This window comes from Martes martes (genome assembly GCF_963455335.1).
Source record: "Martes martes genome assembly, chromosome: 1".
In the NCBI taxonomy this organism is placed as follows: domain Eukaryota; kingdom Metazoa; phylum Chordata; class Mammalia; order Carnivora; family Mustelidae; genus Martes; species Martes martes.
Window position 1 is genome coordinate 114386190 of NC_137888.1, and position 16483 is coordinate 114402672.

The 16483-nt window shown below is 42.4% G+C and overlaps 1 protein-coding gene across 5 annotated transcripts in view; it reads right to left on the reverse strand.

The window, feature by feature from the left end:
- The window catches only part of ATP13A3 (ATPase 13A3), a 91985-nt gene extending 76774 nt beyond the window's left edge, over positions 1-15211 (reverse strand). For 3 of the 5 annotated variants that reach the window (XM_080802155.1, XM_080802151.1, XM_080802154.1), the window contains exons 1-2: positions 14908-15211; positions 14110-14153 (exon numbers count right to left, since the gene is read on the reverse strand). The gene's annotated coding sequence lies outside the window, so the exon portion shown is untranslated. Of the gene's footprint in view, positions 1-12470; positions 12557-14109; positions 14154-14907 lie in introns of those variants that run through there. The other 2 variants (XM_080802153.1, XM_080802152.1) reach the window with 2 other exon arrangements.
- Positions 15212-16483: the final 1272 nt, after the last annotated feature.

Genomic DNA, 16483 nt, shown 5'->3' on the forward strand with positions numbered 1-16483 from the left:
TTTCTTCTTAAATGTAATGCTGGTTTTTTTTTTTACTTTTTTTGAAGATTTTATTTATTTATTTATTTGTCAGAGAGAGCGAGCAAGAGAGAGCACAAGCAGGCAGAGTGGCAGGCAGAGGCAGAGAGGCTCCCTGCTGAGTAAGGAGCCTGATGTGGGACTCGATCCCAGGACTCTGGGATCACAACCTGAGCGGAAGGCAGCGGCCCAACCGAGCCACCCAGGCATCCCTAAAATGTAACACTGTTAATCCAAATCCCTAATAACTTGTTGGACGTTTCAATCAGCAATTTAAAATTAAAATTTGGGGGGATGGGATAACTGGTTGATGGGCATTAAGGAGGACACATAATGTGATGAGCACTGGGTGTTATAACCCAACTAATGAATCACTAAACACTATACCAAAAACTAATGATGTATTGCCTAAAATGAATTTAAATTTAAGAATAATAGTAAAATTAAAATTTAAACATTCAGGGGCAGGTACCTGGCTGGCTCAGTCGACAGAGCATGCCTAGAGTATATGGCTCTTGATCTTGGAGTCTTATGTTCAAGCCCCACACTGGGTGGTACAGCTCACTTTAAAAAATAATAATAAATGAAATTTCAACACTCATCAATTCTAAGACTCATATTATCCACATGTTTGCACAGAAGCCAGGATATAGTTTATATAAAACCTTATACTTGCTACTGGCAGGTGACCATCATTATGAAGTGGTCACTGCATGCACTGCTTCAAGTTAGTCTCAACTTTTCACAGTACTGTGTCATTTCAGCTGAGCAAAGTACATTGTTGGTAGTACAGTGCTGAGTTGAAATTGTTGATTAAAGGTATTGAAAAAGATTACACTGCAGCTGCATTCTGAAACAAAAATAATAGTGTACACAGGTAGGTACCCAATCAGAGCAGCAAGGTGCAGAGGAAGGGCTTGGAGGAGAAGGGGTGGGGGTGGGTAGGGAAGAGTCAAAAGGGGGGGGGCAAAAAAGCGGGAAGAAAACACTACAGAAAATTATATTCTAAGTCTTAAGTAGTATGTTAAGAAGGTACACACAGAATCCAGAGATTTTCAATTTTCTTATTAATAGCAAAACCCAAAATATTTTTTCTTTATTAACTCAGCAAGATAAACTTCAGGATTACTGTATTGTGTTGAAAAGAAAGCAAATTAGTTTTACTTGTCATCTGTACTACACTGTGGTTCACATTTGTTTTTCCAGACACGATGAAGGCCTGAACCTGACCACAAAGGAAGCATGAAATCACTAGGAAGCTATTCTGTACAAAAAGTACAATCCTGCTAATTTACAATTATAACTGACAGGCACTTCAATCACCTTTTTAAAATTATGTGAATTTAGGGGCACCTGGGTGGCTCAGTGGGTTAAGCCTCTGCCTTCAGCTCAGGTCATGATCTCAGGGTCCTGGGATCGAGCCCGGCATCATCGGGCTCTCTGCTCAGCAGGGAGCCTGCTTCCCCCCTCTCTCTCTGCCTGCCTCTCTGCCTACTTGTGATCTCTGTCTGTCAAATAAATAAAATAAAATCTTTAAAAAACAATAAATAAAAATTTAAAAAATTTTTAAAAAATTATGTGAATTTATCTTTTTCTACTTTATTCCTTTTCTCCAGTTGAAACCTACCCACGCTGACTCAGCATATAAAGGCAGTGCAAAGCCCTTAACTTCTGCATTCAACAAATATTTCAAAAACACACTTTAAATCACTGTTGAGGGGCGCCTGGGTGGCTCAGTGGGTTGAAGCCGCTGCCTTCGGCTCAGGTCATGATCCCAGTGTCCTGGGATCGAGCCCCGCATCGGGCTCTCTGCTCAGCAGGGAGCCTGCTTCCTCCCTTCTCTCTCTGCCTGCCTCTCTGCCTACTTGTGATCTGTCTGTCAAATAAATAAATAAAAAATAAAATCTTAAAAAAAAAAAAAATAAATAAATAAATCACTGTTGAAGAGGATAATGGCCTTACTCATTGTACAATCATCACAGAAATCTGAACTTTCTCTCTCATTTCCTATGGTCATTCTGTAATCCACTATCCAGGATTTAAAAAAAAAAAAAAAAATCAACGCATTTGGGTACTATACCAAACATAACAAAAGTAACTGACATTCGTACAGGGGTTTTTAGTTTACAAAACACTTTTACAGGGCTTTTCTACTTTACTTACCAGTTTTCAATCAATATCCTCTTTTAAAAACAGAAAAAAAAATCTTCATTTAATCCAAAATTAGCATTTTTGACTTTCCCACAAAGTCAAGCATGAGGTGACTTTATATCAAAACGCTTTACCAACAAATTAAGGAATTAACATGCAGACAGCACCATCTTTCAAGGGCCTATTTTTCAAAAATTCATTTGATAGTCAAATGTAGTTGAAATACTGACTAGGTTCCCAAGATTGCCCACAAATGACCTTTCACCTCCCACAATTCTGCTAAATTATACTTCATACTACAATAGCCTGGATCATAAGGCAGGCAGCCAGGTAACCAAGTTTTTTACTTCCTCTGCCCACTTCTTTATTATTAGTATTCCCCCAAGACTCCACATCCTCTGCCCAGTACTTAATTATTAATATTCTCTGGCCTTCTCTCTATATAACAACACAAAGGGCCAAGAGGCGCTCCACTGACCCACCTACGGTGAAAACTGCCAAGAGCTGACAATCAGTGTTTTCAGCACTAATCTCTCAAGCTCCAGACCCACAGATTTAAACATCAACCGAACATGTTTACATACAACTAAAATTCAACAGATTCATTTTATCTTTCTTCCAAACCCACCCCCCACCACAAACCATTCCCTCTACTCCTTAAATGAATATGATTTGCTAAAATTTCATGCCAGGATTTTGGAAGTCATCCCAGACTCCTTCCTACCCCACAAGGAGGTACTCAGTCATCATTTCTACCTTTCTCACACCACCCCCCCATGCCTAGCTCCACTGGCACTGCCCTCAACTCAGGTCCTGATGCCCTCTCTAGTCTCCCTCACTCATATCAACATATAATCCAGACATGATCATTTCTCTGCTTGAAATCTCAATAGCTTCCCATTGTCTGCAGCAGCATTTCCCAAACTGGCAAGAGTCCCTCCAAAATAAAAATTTGAAAAAGCATCCCCTGCTCATATAAACTGAAGAAATATACTGGATTAAGCAAACCTGAACAATCCTCTTACTAGCAAGACACTTAAAAGTCTAGGGCACCTGCATGGCTCAGTCAGTTGAGCATCTGACTTCAGCTCAGGTCGTGATTTCTAGGTCATGGGATTGAGTTCCAGTCGGGGCTTTCTGCTCAGGAGGGAGTCTGCTTCGCCCTCGCCCTCCACTTCTCTCCCCTGCTCATGCTCTTTCTCCCTCCCCCCCCTCAAATAAATAAATAAAATCTTTAAAAAAAAACAAAACACTGAAAACTCTTGACAATGCACAATACTATGTGCTTCCCTACCACAGAGAAGTAAAGTAGGAGAGTAGGAGAGAGGCCCAAGTGGGCTCCAAGGACAAAGTTTCAACTAAATGGACATGTAATACTCTCCAGAATGTGGCCCTGCCTAGTTGTCACCACCACCTGCCTTTCCCAAATGTTTATCATTCGCCTCTTACAAACCTTACATTCCACTTATATACAACACATTTGTAATTCCTCTAAGGGCTACTGTTTCCTGACTCCATTCCTTCTACATTGTTCCTTCTGCCAAGAATGCCCTTCCCTAACAGTGTGGCTGCAGAGCTCTTACAAGTCCTTCCAGACCCTGGTCAAGTTTGTTCTCCACCATGCTTTGACTGTCCTTTCTACCTTCCAGCAGAGGATAACTCCCATCTTTTTCTCTCCTTGTAAGAATCAGAACATCTGTCTCACAATGTTGGACTTACAGACTAAAAACCTTAAAGGCTGAAAACCAGGCCAGCCCCAAGCAATGGAGAAAGAATGAAGAAACAGAGCAAGACAAGGGGTGTGAGGAGAGGATAGAATCCTCCCTGGCTTTCTGGGTTAAATTTCACAACAAGTACATTTTATCTTTGGCATGCTCCACACTCATCCCAATGCCCTTTTCCAACTCTCCCAATACCCTCTCCTAAGTCCCTTGGTGACTTCATGTAACCGGGCACAAAACCTCCGTCTACAACGCTATCTTCAGTATCGACTACTTCTTCAACAGTCATCCTGCTCAGAAATTAATACATAAATAAGTTATAACTTCTCAAAGCTGAGAAACAGAAGATAAATCTCCAAATAACAAAACAAAAAAAAACTAGGGAGGAGATGCAGAGAGTGGGCATCGTAGTTCTACCATCCCCCCAATATAAAAGTCTTGGGAGTATTCCTGACTGGGCTTCCCTCAGTGTTCTCACTCTCCACTACATCCACTCCTGCACAGCAGCAGAGATGGGCACTACAGGCAGAAACAGAGCTAGAACGAGTGCTACTGCCATCCTCTGGGTCACCCATTCTTGGAATGAAAAGCTTTGTTCATCTGAGAGGCCATATATGACCAACTTCTCATTATTTGAGAAGTCTCAAATAATGAGAAGTCTCACTAACATGTTCTCCAATGAACTTAAAACAGTGCCTTTATCCTAGCCAGGCAGTATCTTGAAATATACCCTACACCATTGCTTGATTTAGGAAAAGGCAAATTAGCTGAAAAAAGCCAATGTTGCCCAAGTGTCCTAACAATTCAGAATAAATCTGCAAATACTAAGCTAGCATTTAGCAAAAATTATTATGGCTTATCGCTGTTTCTGGTTTCATAGAAAGTCATGTTGTAGGAAGTCACTCTCTGGGGAGCCTGGGTGGCTCAGTCTGTTAAGCACCTGCCTTTGGCTCAGGTCATGATTTCAGGGTCCTGAGATCGAGCCCCATGTTGGGTTCCCTGCTCAGCAGGGAGACTGCTTCCCCCTCTCCCTCTACCCCTCCCCCCAGTTTGTGTGCACATATGCCCACACTCTCTCTCTTAAATAAATTTAAAAAAAAAAAAAAAAACTATCTACATGTGCCAAATACCATGCTAAATGCTGGAGATTATATCCCTTGATCTATATCCCTTGACCTAAGACCTGAAAGGTGGGAAATTCATCAGACAAAGAGGCAGTAAAAAGAGGGGAAATAAAAGAGGCATGGAATCCAAGCAGAGGAATTACCACAGGCAGAAGTACTGAGGTGAGGGGTGGGGGTTGGAAGGATGGGTTTAACAGCTGATGGGCATGAAGCAGTATACCTGCCATGAGGAACACCAAATGATATATGGAATTGTTGAATCACTGTACCATACACCTGAATTTTTTTTTCAAGATTTTTATTTATTTGACAGAGAGAGAAATCACAAGTAGGCAGAAAGGCACAGAGAGAGAGGGGGAAGCAGGGAGCCCGATGCAGGGCTTGATCCCAAGACCCTGAGATCAAGACCTGAGCCTAAGGCAGAGCCTCAACCCACTGAGCCACCCAAGCGCTCCTTAATTGGAATTAAAATAAAAACTTGAAAAAAAAAAAAAAGTACTAAGGTGAGAAATCCTAGAAAACGTCATGAATACAAGTTAAACCCGCTAAAGCACAGGGTAGTCTCTAGGAAACAGCTAGAAATGGAGCTAAAAACATGGAACAGGATCAGATTACCTGTTATGATAAAGATATGGATTAACTTGCATGTGATGGAGATTCTGAATTTTTTTCAACTGAAAAAGACCAAAGCCCATATCACAGGGCCATATTCCAAATACAGTATGAATGGTGTCTTCGGACTTGTACAGTGCAGCAGCACTGTGTTCACGTGCTAGACTGTTTACCTTCAAGATGGCAGAACTCATTCATCAGCATATAGCCAATATCTAGCCCTGTGCTTGGCACATACAGGAACTAAAAAAAAAAATACTGAATAGTTAAATATGCCTGAAGGCATAACCAAGAGGCCCTAACCAGGCTTGCTTATTTCCTTCCTTCCTGCCTGCCTGCCTACAAAAATCACAATTCTTATGTACCACAATAATTGATAATTGCCACAAGTTTTAAGGGAACATGAAGAAAGGCCATTCACCATGGGCTGCATCAGAGGTAAGAAAGGATTTGGGGTGTGGGGGTGGAACACATTAAGATGCTTCTGAACCTAACTAAATTAAGCACTTTATTCTGTTCTCACCAAAAACTGAACAGAAAACAACAGTGGGTTAGTTAAAACTTATTCATCAATGAACTCTAAGGCAGTGGGAGTAACTATTAAAAGCCTATTTTCGTAGCAAAAAGATCCATGAAATAAAAATCCATTTTAACAGAATTTGTCGGGTTAAAAGATTTTATTTATTTTTGCGTGCGCACGAGCTAGGTAGGGGGACAGTGCGGGTAGGGCAGAGAGAGAAGCAGAATCCTCGATGAGCAGCGAGCCTGATGCAGGGTTCGATCCCAGGACCCTGGGAACATGACCTGAGCTGAAGGCAGACGCTAAACCAACTGAGCCACCCAGGTGCCCCCTATTCTTTCAAATATTTAAGTGCTCCAGACAAAATTAGGCTACTTGCCTGCAGTACCTTACATTTAACTTAGCAAACTGAATCACATTATTGCAACTGGCATTAAATAAGGATTCCATCTCTTATGCTTGGTGAAACAGTAAGGCAAAAAAATTTAAGAGAAATCTGAGGAAATCAAAGCCAAAACTAAATTACAAATGAGCTTAGAAAACTGATGGCTTAAGAAGTTAAGGCGCTAGGGCACGTGGGCTCGGTTAAGCTAAGCCTCTGCCTCAGGCCCAGGTCATGATCCCAGAGTTATAGGATGGAGCCTCACATCAGTCCAGTCAGGCTCTCTGCTCAGCAAGGAGTCTGCTTCTCCCTCTCCCTTTGTATGCACACTCACTCATGCATATGCGCGCACGCTCTCTCTCTCTCTCTCTCAAGTAAATAAAATCTTAAAAAAAAAAAAAAAAAAAAAAGAAGTTAAGGCATAATCTAAAGCTGGACGAAACATCTTTGGTCTTTGAAGAACCGGTGACCCACATTTAAAGCAATCAATCCAAAGGCCAGAGAAGTAAAATAAAATTTCAAATCTTCCTTTTAAAGAAAAGATGTAGACACATTTCACTAACCAGTATTTTCTATTGTTTTATTTTTATTAACCATTATTTTTAAATAAGGCACATGAAAGTCTATTAAATAAACCTAATTTAACATATTTTTACATTTTATAATGTGACCAGGAAGAGACAGAATCAGTAACAGTAACACAAAGGATGGGGGGAAATGATACACCCAGAGACAGAAAGGGAAAGACAAAAACACACATAAAATGTACATTAGAGATACATGAGGTTAACAGCTTGAGCCTTTTAGGACGCTGTTCCCAAAGATGCAAAATCATGGTATCTTTCCATGAAAAGCCTGAGTATAACACTATGTCATTACTGCCCGCTGCTCTAGTTAAAATAAAACAGGCAGCAATTCTCAATCCCACCCCCACACATTCTAATCTCTCTCCCTCTCTCTCTCTCTCTTTCACACACACACACACACACACACCCAATACTTGTTCTGAATACATTAAATGTTATTAAACCAATAATAGTACATTACCATTTACTGAGCCTCTTATCCTCACAATTCTCTAAGGTAGCTTTTATTCCCTCCATTTGTCAAATGAAGAAACTAAAAAAAGTTAAGTGACTTGAACCTGACTACAGAGCTAGTGATGAGGCTGGAACTCAAGTCACTTGTATATGGCTCTGAAGCCCACATTTTAACCACTATACCATGCCAATTCCCCAGACATCTTTAGCCACTATTACATTATTTTTATTTTTATTTTTTATTATTTTTTAAAGATTTTTATTTATTTAATTGACACACAAAGAGAGATCACAAGTAAGCAGAGAGAGAGGGGGAAGAAGGCTCCTTGCTGAGCAGACAGCCCGATGCAGGGCTCGATCCCAGGACTCTGAGATCATGACCTGAGCTGAAGGCAGAGGCTTAACCCACTGAGCCACCCAGGTGCCCCTACATTTTTTTTTTTAAACTGGTGTTTTTTACTATGCTTTTCCAAAAATAATGTTAAGATTCAGATACTTTAAATTTCATGAAAAACATCAAAAACTTATACAGTTCTATCTCTCTACCATTTACTTTCAAGTAAACTCTGCACCCAAGGTGGGGCTCAAACTCACAACCCCAACATCAAGTCTCATGCTCTAGCAACTGACTGAGCCAGCCAAGTGCTCCTATACTTCTTTTAAAATAATGCAGATTTTACTAGCAGTAAGGAAGATATTAACACTGAATATAGCTGAGTTTCAGTCCAGAATTACACAAAGTACAAATGGTCCCCCAATACTCCCCAATTTTATTACCTAGCCTTTTAATTATGCTAGGTTCTTTGTATGGTGTAATATACCCCGTATAACCCTAGGGAGGTAATAGATTTTCATAGATATCTAATTTCTTTCTCCATTATTCACATTGTGGACTCTTATCATATATGCATTTAACTACTCCCATTCAATTATCTGTGCTACACGAAAAAAAGAAAAACAAGAGAATACTTTAAATGATAGCAGGATGCCTGCCTTTACATCTTTGTCCCAGAGTGAACATGAAATGAAGACTATAAATTTGCTGTTCCTCAGCCAGTCTAAGTCCCATTCACTTGTCAAAAGGTATCTTGCATAGCTAATTATGATCCCCCCTCACCAAAAAAGTAACCTATTTTAAAAACTGGAGGAAAAACGGGCTGTTGGAATTGAAAAACAGTATGTCAGTTAAGAACCAGTTTTCTAACTGGTATCTTCCTAAAGGACCTTTTCAACAGTAATTTTGCCTATACAGGATTTCTACCTTAAATGAGAATTTAGGCCCAAAGCCCCCACATATAAGGTAAGATTTCACTTTACCCAGCTCTTTAAATTACAAAGAATTAAGAACCCAAACATGTGTCTTGTATATCAAATTAAGTTAATAACTAATGCATTATTCATCCTATTTCACAAATGGGAAAAAGCAGAGCAATAGGGACATTGTTAGAAGGCATGCTTGGGGCGCCTGGGTGGCTCAGTCAATTAAGCATATGCCTTTGGCTCTAGTCATGGTTCCATAGTCCCGAGGATCGAGCCTCACATCGGGCTCCCTGCTCGGCAAAGAGTCTGCTTCTGCCTCTACCTCTCCCTCTCCCTCTCCCCACCCCCACCTTCATGCTCTCTCTCCCAATCACTCTCTCTCTCAAATTAATAAGTAAAATCTTTTTAAAAAGAAGAAGCAGGCACACTAGATACATGTGGGAACTATTCCATGATTTATTTTAAAATAAAATAAAAATGTAGTAAAAGTCTGTCATGTGGGGCACCTGGGTGGCTCAGTCAGTTAAGTGCCTTTGGCTCAGGTCATGATTTTGGGTCCTGGCACAGAGCTCCAAATCAGGATCCCTGCTGCTTCTCCCTTTCCCTCTGTCCCTCCCCCTGTTCGTGCTCTCTAATAAATAAAATCTTAAAAAAAAAAAGCTGCCACATAATCAAAAGCAATCCTTAACACTGGTTCTCAGTACGGAAAAAAAACAAAAAACAAAAAAAACAGTGAGTAGTGAGATGAGCCATTACCAGAGTACAAAACCAAGCCAAGAGTGGAAAGAATAACCTACCAACAAACACTGTCTAACCCCAGGTCCTTTACTGGCATGCTATTGCTTATTCTCCACACGTTTCCTTTTCTGTAAAAAGAAGAGACTAATCTATCATCTATCTGTGACGATTCACCATATTGTTTTTCAATCTCACACTTCATTATTTCAATATCCAACTCACAAATTCCTTGTGAAGAAAACAGGTAAAAACCAAATAAAATAGAGGAGTCAATTAATCTAGCTTGCTATCAGAGGTAGAACTTTCATATCACCCACCTCAAAACAGATACAAATATTTTTTTTTTCGAGATTTTAAGTAATCTCTACACCCAACGTGGAGCTCAAACTTACAACCCCAAGATCAAAAGTTGCATGCACCACCAACTGAGCCACACAGGCATCCTCTAATATTTTTATTTAAAGCTTCTGAGAAAATCTACATACATCATCAAGTTCCACATCATGTAATCAGTAAATTCTACATAGTTAACTCACTTTTCTCAGAAATTCGTTTTCTTACCTGAGTATCAATAGATCATTAAAAAGCATGAGGGTCGGCAAAGAGAGGAATTTCAATTAAGAGATTGATTACAACTCACTTAATTCATACACATACACAAATAGACAGAGGGGTACTTCTTATTGGATTCTCAGTTCATACTAGTATTAGTGGTCCTGGGTGACAGGAAGAGGTAAAACATGTATCTTCATCTATACCCTCAAAGAAACAGGTCTCTGTGGAGCTCTGTTTCCAAAGATCTATATGGCCTCTTTCACTGGGGAGATGCCCTATGGTACACTCCTTTTTTTAAATTTGGCAGTTTTGTAGTTTGCTATTTGAGTTAATGTTTTACTAGTCAGACCTAACAAAGGCCCCATTATGAGCCTTCCGAACTAAGGTGTTACCAGATCCTCTGTTGGGACAGTCCTCTAGAGAGAAACTCTCGAGAGAGAGAGAACTGTCCCATGGAAACTCTTCAGCAATCCACATCCTCAACTTTCCTCGTTCTCAGACATTTGACTATCTGATCAACTTTCCCTTTCCTTCATTCCATTCTTCCCCCTCCTGACTAATGTGTTTTTTAACTAATGATTACAAAAGTGGTAATTTTTTATTACCATTCATTCATGACATTTCACATCATCTCTATTTTTTTTCATCATCTCTATTTTTAATCTTACTAATATAAATCTTTGGTGGGTTGTTTTGTTTTTTAATTAGAGAGAGGGCCCAACACAGGGCTCAATCTCATGACCCTGAGATCACAACCTGACCAAAATCAAGAGTTGGACACCTAACCAACTGAGCCACCCAGGCACCCCACTAATAACAATTTTTTTTAATTTTTTAATTTTTTTATAAACATATAATGTATTACTAACCCCAGGGGTACAGGTCTGTGAGTCGCCAGGTTTACACACTTCACAGCACTCACCATATCACATATCCTCCCCAATGTCCATAACCCCACCACCAACAAATGTTTTTAACTCATGGCTTATATAATCACTAGTTACCATTAAATCTAGGACATTCTACCCCACAGATACCACCTACTTTTCCCTAATTAAATAAACCCAGAACTTTTACTTTTTCTACATAAATCTTAAAAGATGTGCTTTAATTCCAACGCTCTTTTCTTTCTCTATCTCAAAAAATGAAGTCAACAAAATTCAAGTAAGGCTCTCTAATAATTATTTCCTTGCCTCTCTCATGTTTCCTGGACTAGTCAGATGGGTTAATAATTAGAACATGCTTTTAGTGACTATGGATTCATTCTCTCCATAATCCAGTTAGCTTCATTTCACACAAACTATCTCCCAAAACCAAAGATTAAATCCCATCAGCTACCTCTGGGGTGCAGATTTAACTAGATGAGCTATACAGCACATTCAGAATGCATTTCATCACTGGAACAAACCCTCTGCTGATGTTAGATGTCAAGCACCAGACTATCTTCTTTTACCATACCACTATGAACTGGTTTAAAAGTGTTATCTTTAATAAGTGATAAGTTGATAACTCCTATTCAACTTATGTTCCATTCACAATGTCTTCCACTTACTACATATATAGTTAATTTAGGTTACCAAATATACCAGTGGACAGAATCCAGCGTTAGACAAACCAAGTAATCAAGATCATTTCAAAATTCTATTTCTGTCTTCCCAGATTTTTAGTAATTACAACCATTATGCTGCCATTCAAGTATAAAGTTCTTATTTCCACCATTACCAGGACCATTGGGGAAAAAAAAAATACAGAATAAAGACAAAGTTTCACAGGATGCCCCCATATCACTGATCATGGCCCATCTCCTAGGACTGCTATTAATCTTAGGAATAAAGTGTACTCACATTTTTTTTTAAAAGATTATTTATTTATTTATTTATTTGACACAGAGAGAGATCACAAGTAGGCAGAGAGGCAGGCAGAGAAAGATAGGGAAGCAGGCTCCCTGCTGAGCAGAGAGCCCGACTCGGGGCTCCATCCCAGGACCCTGAGATCATGACCTGAGGCAAAGGCAGAGGCTTAACCCACTGAGCCACCCAGGCGCCCCGTGTACTCACATTTTTAAAACCTCATATTCACAGTGGTTACAAGACCACCATGTTATATAAGCAGAGCTTAATTTAGTATAGAGAATAAAAGGGGGAAAGGGAGAACATAAGTTCTCAGCTAATCCTCAAAATTCTCTGAGGTAAGTATTAATATTTGTTTTCAATAAAAATGAATTAGAAACCTGGCGATTCACAGACCTGTACCCGAGGCTAATAATACATTATACGTTAATAAAAAATAAAAAAATTTTTAAAAAAAGAATTAGAAGATGATGATAATCAGGGAAGTTAAGCAACTTACAATGTAAGGGCCTCTGAAGACAGCATGAATCTAGCTCTGTTACTGTATGTGACAAGCTGTTTCTATTTCTTGGTTTACCATGTTAGCTGTCTGTGACTCTGGGTAACTTAACATCTCTGAACCTCAAATTTCCCCATCTGTAAAATACAGTTTAAATGAGATAATCCATGTTAAGTGTTTAATTCAAAGCCTAGTCAAAGAGCTAGTTATGAAAAGTCAAAAATCAAACTCCAGTCTGATTTCCCAAGTCCGTGCTTTTTCTATATTACATTATGTTGTAGCTACCAACACACAATTATTAGCCACATAAGAATCCATATTTGGTATACGGTACAGGTGGAAAACTGATGTACCTAAATGAGACAACCGTTAAGGGCTAACTAAACCAACGGAAATATTTTAGCTCTAATAACTAATAAGCAAAACCACACAGAACTCATTAGAAGATAATATTCAGACATTCAGGCTTAACAAAGCTTTGCTCTAAATACTATAAAACTATTTCCCTACCTATATAAGATTTTTTTTTTAAGATTTTATTTATTTGACAGACAGAAATCACAAGTAGGCAGAGAAGCAGGCACAGAGAGAGAGGAGAGGCAGGCCCCCTGCCGAGCAGAGAGCCCATGGGGCTGGATCCCAGGACCCTGGCTGGGATCCTGACCTGAGCGGAAGGCAGAGGCTTTAACCCACTGAGCCACCCAGGTGCCCGGAATTTATTATACTTATCTCAAATCAAACCAAATTAAAATTTTAATAACCAAGCATACCCCAAGTAAAGTATTCTGGTTGACCTAGACAAAGAAATCAGCCCTCTCACTACATAATTTGAACACTGCATCAAATTGAAGCCTGTCAACTGTATTTTCAAAATAAATTGCAACTTCATATTTTCATTTATAACTATACTACTTATAAATTGAGACAACCAGTGTCATCACTTTTCCTACCCAATGCCCTGAGCAAAAACAAGCTTTGTTGTCCTAACAAAGTTCAAAAATCTTACTGAACAGTCTCAGGCTCCCCGATCTAGTATGGGATAATGCAAAAGGATAGTAGCAAAAGTAAAAAGTTGCATCACAATTAATAATAGGCTTACTATTTGGAACTTCCAGGAACTGATCTGCATTTAAAAAAGGGTTGCTAAACCAGAATGGAATACCCGAACAGATTTATTTTGGCATCCGTAGCCTATTCGGCAAAGCAACAATCCTCAAAGCAACAATCCTCCGGAGAAAAGAATGCCATAAAATATATGTACCTTGGTAAGGAGGCTGAGATCTAACAAAAGGCAGAGCACTTTTAACTATGAAATCACCCCTTAAAAGATAAGGAAATCAAAACACCTTCACTTTAGCCACAAAGCCTTTAGAACACAGTATTCACTTTGCAATAATCTTTAACGTTCCTGCATTTCTTGGATTTTAAAAAAATTCTAACTTCCTGACTCATAGATCTAAAATAGTCATTACATACACAAATCTTCTACTTGTACAGTTCAGAATCATAAGTAGGAAACATAGGTTTCTGTTTCTACGTTTACGACTCCATACCCATTAATTTTGCACTAATATAACCACTAAATATAGCTCTAAGACACTGACAATTAAAAGGAGTGAATTACGTGAGTGATTCATACCTCCTATGTCCAGACACCAAGATCCAAGGATGTTTCTGTCAGATCTATGGGAACAGGAAATGATAAACACCTGTCACAAAATCTTTCCAAATTGGGAAGCCCCGAACCGAGTTATTGTCAATCTCCAATCCATTCCCCCAGCCACAACCCCGCTAAAGATACATTGCCAAACCTAACTCTGTGAAGGTAATGGGGAGAATTAAAGGCCATAAAGAGAGTGGCCACGCAAGTAATGGAGAGAACCCCGGGGTTTTTCTACTATTCACTTACAGAGTCAAAGTGAGAGGCCTTAACCAATTAAAAAGTCACTTTTCCTCTCTGGGCCTCACTTAGTCATCCATAAAATGCGGTGATGGCAAGAAGCTGTTACTACTCCGACGTTAAGGACGAACTCAAGATGCCTTTAGGCAGCACCCGCAGAACACATCATGCGTCCTGCCCTTCGACCACCCATCTGCCAGACTTTCTAAAAGGGCTGGACCACCATCCTTACTCCCCAGTCCCAACGCAAGCAGCGTGTCCAAACCAGGCCTTCACACCCACAACGTGTATCCTTTTTTCTCGCCTCACCTGTCCCAGGCAGACATTCCGCGGTCTCAGCGCTCCCCTCTCCATCCCACTCATCTCCCCGGGGAAGTGATGCGGGATTCTGGGCCAGGGAGCCCAGCAGAAGCTCACCTGGTACCCGACAACACCCTTCTTCTCCTTCAACCCCCCGCCATCACCACCACCACCACTCACCTACTCCGCGCCCCGCTCACCCTGCCCCCGGCGTCCCGGCAAAGCCCGACCACTCACCCGCCGCCGCTGCGCCGTCTCCTCGGCGGCCTCTGGGCCGGAGCAGCCGAGGGACCGCGGGGGGCCGGAGCCCGGGCCCGCTGCTGTAGCCGCCGCCGCCTCGCCTCAGCCCAGCCCCATCGCCCTCGGCGGGCGCCGGCGACCGCGGGTCGCTCGGATTCGAGGCGCCGCCGCCGCCGCGCGCTGCAGCTCGGGGTGAGGGGAGGGAGGCGCCGCGGCCAGGCCCTGGCTGAGCCGGGCACAGGGGTGTCCGCGCTCTCCTCCTCGGCGCCCGCGGCGGCGGCGGCTTGCAGCCGGACAGAGCGAGAACAAGGGACTGTGACGGGGGTAGGCGGGCAGGGGAGGGGGGCGGTCTGCACTCCGAAACGGCCTCCCGCCGCCAGCGACGAAGCGAACCCCCCTCCCCTCCGCCGTGGCGCCCAGATCACGCTGCGGGGAGAGCCGGCGGGCGGGGGAGCGCGCGGCAAGCTCGGGACTCCCGCGCCCGGATGTGAGGTCACGTGGTTGCCTCATCCCAGCGCCGAGCGCGGAGGGGCGCAGAGGGGACGTAGTGGGGCGGGGCCAGGGGAGATGGGCGGGGCCACTGGGCAGGCCCTGCCCACCTCGCCTTTAATCCCCCTAGACCCGCGAAGGGAAGAAAGGGGCGAAGAGGACCTTTCTAAAGAGCTGTGTCCGGGGGAGGCGAGGTTACCAGCGGAGGACGGGTTTATTTGGCCTGGAGGAGGTGGAATTTGCCACCCTGGCCGTGCAAAAACAAGATCATAGTACAGATCTCCATTTAATGAACAGGGAAACAGAGGACCACTGAGTGACCTAGAATAGACTTGCCCAGAGTCAAGGTCAAGGTGGAAACTTGTGCTACAACGGAGACAAAACCAGACCGTGGTTCTAATCCAGGTGTCCTTCATTCCTTAAGAGCGCCACCACCCCCCATCCAAAAACAAACAAAAACTGTAATTCGCCTTCGACAACTAGCTCAGCGCACCCGGCCTCCGGCGGAGGACTGGGAAGCCTACGCAGGAGAAAGCTCCCACGCGCCCACCCCACTGCCTCCGGCGTAAAGGAGTTTCTTCCGATGGCGCGGGAGGCAAATTAAATACTTCCCTCCGCAGGAGCTTTATCTCGGCGCAGAGCCCCGGCCGGATATACAAATCGCGCGTTTGGTTTTCGCGGCGTCCCTTCGGCGACGCGCACAGGGGGCGCGCCCCGCCACCTGCAGCCTCGTGCTCTGGCAGTCTTCTGGCCCGAGCCTACCGCGCCCGCTCCCCTGAAGCTCCGCCATCGGTGTTGTTGTTGTTGTTGTTGTTGTTGTTATTATTATTATTATACCTTGCGGCTAACAGAACTCTTAGCTGCTTGAACGTGAGAAAGGGAAGGTAGCGCGCCTGCCCGACCCCTGGTCCACCGCACTTAAGAGGCACCTCGCAGGAAGCGGAGAAACACTCAGGCTCTGGTTGGTAGCACATGGTGACACTTCTCTGGGGTTACTGCCCGGGCTCCGTGACATATGCTGACACCTCATCTGGGATAGCAACTGCCCCGAGTCCACGGCGCAGGGAGCCAGGAGCACGCCACT